Source organism: Silurus meridionalis, chromosome 28 (genome assembly GCF_014805685.1).
Source record: "Silurus meridionalis isolate SWU-2019-XX chromosome 28, ASM1480568v1, whole genome shotgun sequence".
In the NCBI taxonomy this organism is placed as follows: Eukaryota; Metazoa; Chordata; class Actinopteri; order Siluriformes; family Siluridae; genus Silurus; species Silurus meridionalis.
The window spans coordinates 10,249,185-10,253,711 of record NC_060911.1 but is presented as its reverse complement, the minus strand read 5'-3'; the positions used below and the strand labels follow the sequence as shown (position 1 = coordinate 10,253,711).

The window sequence follows — 4,527 nt, the reverse complement described above, 5'->3', positions numbered from 1 at the left end:
CACTCCCCTGCCTAAATACCTCAACTCAGCAGGTGAGGGTTAAGGGCCTTGGTCCAGGAGTGCAGTGGCAGCTTGGTGGTGCTGGGCTTTGAACAGAGAACCTTTTGATCAGAAGTCCAACATCTTAATCACTGAGCTGCCACTCTACACTGGAAGGCATATGCTTCTGTTTACCACATGATGTGTGGTAATAGTTAGAAAGCAATGATAGCACACTTTCCTCATCCATGCTGAAAATCTTTTGGCTCTTAATTTATCTCAATGTTCCTCCTGATTCCTGCTGTTAGAACTCTAGCGTTTCTGTGTGTTCGTGTCATTTAACTTATTTCTTTATAATAATTACAGTCAAAATTAAATTTATATTAGTTTGCAGCAGCTTGTCACTTTCACTAAATGTAAATTCTTTAAAAAGATCTTTATCTTAATAACAGGGCACAGATTCGAATAAGGAGTTGTGCTCTAAATTGTGTGTGACTCAGACTAGGACCTTTCCTCATCATTTTGATTGAGACGAGTTAATTAAAACATTTAATCTCACCTTATCAGCAATAAGAGCCATTGGATAGAATGTGAAGGCATCAATCCAACTTGTGAATATACTTTTTTTGCTAGTTAATTCAGAAAAATCTGCTTGTAGGTCTTGTCCAGAGCATTATAAGCATGCACATGTCTAACAAACGGCTCATTACAACTCATACAATGAGGGAGATTTGTTTGGTTTTGTGATCCTGCGTATGTCTAATGTAAACTTGCCCCATGCTTCAAAGGGCTTCATTTTCTCAAACTAATTGTTCAGCCTATTGTTTATCATGTAGTACTGTAGGAGGTGGAAGTATAGTGGTTCAGGCACTAAACCTTTAATCGGAAGTTCACGAGATCAAATCAGAGCACCACCAAACTGCCACTTCTGGGCCTTTGAGAAAAGACCTTAACCCTCACCTGCTCATTTGTAAGTTACTCTGGATAAGGGCATCTACAAAAGGCTGTAAATGTACTGTATGCATTTGAGTTAAGAAACTCAAACTCTTGTGTGTGTCTCTCTCCTGACTTCTACTATTAAAACTTCAATTAGCTATTTTTAAGGAAATCTTCTTTCAGCTGCTCCCATTAGGGGTCGCCACAGCGGATCATCAGTTTCCACACTAGTCTGTCCTCTACATCTGCCGGTTTTAAACCAACTACCTGCATGTCTTCTCTCACCACCTCCATAAACCTCCTTCTTGGGCATCCTCTTTTTTCCATTTCCTGGCGGCTCCATCCTCAGCATTTTCCTACCGATATACCCCATGTCCCTCCTCTGTTTATGTTCAAACCATCTATCACGCTCTATCTCCCTCACCTTGTCTCCAAAACGTCCTACATGCGTGGTCCATCTAATAAACTCATTTCTAATCCTGTACATCCTCGTCACTCCCAATGAAATCAACATGTTCAGCTCCTCCAGTTCCACCTCCTGTGTTTTACTCAATGCCACTGTCTCTAAACCATACGACATCGCAGGTCTCACCACAGTCCTATAAACTTTCCCTTTCACTCTTGCAGATACCCTTCTGTTAGGTCCATGAGCGGGTCTCCAACCCGGGTTGCTGGAGCGAGTGGCAGACACTCTAGCAATGAGGAAAATAATAAGTCCAAAGACAAGCTTGAGAAAGGAGAACCAAAACTGGCAGAGTGGGTTTATCAATAATAAAACAATAGTAATCATATTAAAAATAATAAATGATAAAAACAACAAATAAATGCACATTAACAGGAAAAATCTGGAAGACAGGTGATACCAGGAGACTCGAGAAGACAGGAGACTCGAAAAAGACTCAAGAAATCAAACAACCATAAATAGCAAGACACTCACCAAAGAGACAACAAACAAACCCACACAGATCCAGATTCAAATACAAAGACATAGACAAATACTAAGACAAATATAATCAGCCAATAAGAAACAACGTAAAAGGGGTAGCTTAAATTCACAAAACAAATTAGGAGCAGGTGGGAGACATTAAACAGTTAGGGGCTAGGGAGTAGGGAATAAGGAGTAGGGAATAAGGGCCCAGTGGCGGCATCTGGTGGCCAAAGCGAAAACAACCAACCCAAAATGTGCAGACCCTGACACCTTTCTATCACAAATCACTCCTGCCACTCTTCTCCACCCACTCCACCCTGCCTGCAGTCTTTTCTTTACTTCTCGTACACACTCTCCATTACTTTGGTTAGTTAAAGAAAATACTTAAGTAATTTATTTTCTATTGTAGTAATCCTTTTTATCCAGCAGATGGCAGTATCTACACTATATATCACTACACTCAAACTACAACAAACAAACAAACCAACAAACTAAATGCTCATTTGCGAAAAAGAAAAAAGATAAATGAAGAAATTCAACAAATATAGGCAAAAGATTTCTTCTTCTTCTTTGGCTTCTCCCGTTATGGGGTCGCCACAGCGGATCAACCTTCTCCATTCCCCCCTGTCCTGTAAATCTGGCTCAAACACCCCAACCAACTGCATGTCTTCCCTCACCACATCCATAAAACTCCTCTTTGGCCTTTCTCCTTTCCTCCCTTCTGGTGGCTCCAACCTCAGCATTCTCCTACCGATAAACCCCATGTCCCTCCTCTGCAAATATCCGAAATATCTCAATACCGCCTCCCTCACCTTGTCTCCAAAACTTCCTACATGTGCTGTCCCTCTAATAAACTCATTTCTATGTTCGTCATTCCCAACAAAAACCTTAACATCTTCAGCTCTGCCACCTCCTGTCTTCTAATCAATGCCACTGTCTCTAAAACATACAACATCTCAGGTCTCACCACAGTCCTATAAACTTTTCCTTTCACTCTCACAGATACTCTTCTATCACAAATCACTCCTGCTATCACTCTTCTCCACCCACTCCACCCTGCCTGCACTCTTTTCTTCTAACACACTTTCCATTACTTTGCACTGTTGGCACCCAGGTACCTGAACTCCTCCACCTTCTCCACCTCTTCTCCCTGCACCCGCACCACTCCACTGCCCTCCCTCTCATTCACACACATGTACTCTGTCTTACTCCTACTGACTTTCATTCCCCTTTTCTCCATCACGTACCTCCACCTTTCCAGGCTCTTCTCAACCTGCTCCCTACTCTCACCACAAATAACAATATCATCTGCAAACATCATAGTCCATGGAGACTCCTGTCTGAACTCGTCCGTCAACCTGTCCATCACCACTGCAAACAGAAAAGGGCTCAGAGCCGATCTTTGATGCAATTCAACCTCCACCTTAAACCAGTCTGTTGTTCCTACTGCACACTTCACTGCTATCACACTGTCCTCATACATGTCCTGCACCACCCTCACATACTTCTCTGATACACCCGACTTCCTCATACAATACCACAACTCCTCTCTCCACCCTGTCGTACACTTTCTCTAAAACCACAAACACACAATGAAACTCCTACTGTCCTTCTCTATACTTCTTCATTAACATTCTCAAAGCAAATAATGCTTTAGTGGTGCTCTTCCTCGGCATGAAACCATACTGTTGCTCACAGATGGTCACCTCTTCTCTCAGCCTGGCTTCCACTACTCTTTCCCATAACTTCATGGTGTGACTGATCAACTTTATTCCCCTGTAGTTACTGCAGGTCTGCACATCTCCCTTATTCTTAAAGATCGGTACCAGCACACACCTTCTCCATTCCTCAGGCATCTTCTCACCTTTCAGAATCATGTTAAACAATCTCCCCACTGCCATCTCTCCTAAACATCTCCATGCATGTAATTTACAGCACAGTGAAAATGTTTCTTCACATATGTGAGTAACATTAAAAAAGCTGTTAGGCAGCTGGAGTCAGAGCGGAGGTTTAGCCAGGATACATTGCCTTGGAGCACAAAGGGTTAAGGGCCTTGTTCAAGACCCCTAAGAGAGGCAGCTTGGTGATACCAGGGCTTGAACCACCAACTTTCAGTCAGTAACCCAGAGCCTTAACCAAAATAAAATGTATTACTAAACAAACACCAGATAAATAAATAAATAACCTATCAACCAATCTAATAAATAAATAAATAAAATACATGTTTTACAATGTAAGATATCTATCTTCTGTTCATTTTTTATCAATTAATGAGTTTATAGTATAATAAAACGAATAAAAATAACAGGAAAACCTATTATAAAATAAACTAAGAGTAATACATCTTTTCGTTTTTTGTTTTACTTTTAAATAATTAATCTAATTACATGTCATTTATCAACAAACAAACATGAAGATAGAAATAAATGTAATTAAAGGTGCACCCTTTATGTTTCTTCAAAAGGTTTGTTTTGTTGACAAAATAATGAGTCGATGTTTGTTTTAATAATCTATTTATATAATCTAAATCTTTGCATATTTCAGATGACTTCCAGACAGAATGTAACACACCCAAACAAATGCTGAGCGACTTGGTTCAAGTGGGCGTGGCTTCTAAATGGGATTATTTGCATACTAGGCGGGGTCTCGTCTGCGCGTTACCTTGCCACCGCGTCCAATCAGCA

At 40.9% G+C, this 4,527-nt stretch overlaps 1 protein-coding gene across 2 annotated transcripts in view; it reads right to left on the bottom strand.

Annotated features, from left to right (window-relative positions):
• The window catches only part of sh3d19 (SH3 domain containing 19), a 19,380-nt gene extending 17,456 nt beyond the window's left edge, over positions 1–1,924 (bottom strand). The window contains exon 1 of one of the 2 annotated variants that reach the window (XM_046843521.1): positions 1,853–1,924. The gene's annotated coding sequence lies outside the window, so the exon portion shown is untranslated. The remainder of the gene's footprint in view (positions 1–1,852) is intronic. The other variant, XM_046843524.1, reaches the window with a different exon arrangement.
• Between the last annotated feature and the right edge of the window lie 2,603 nt (positions 1,925–4,527).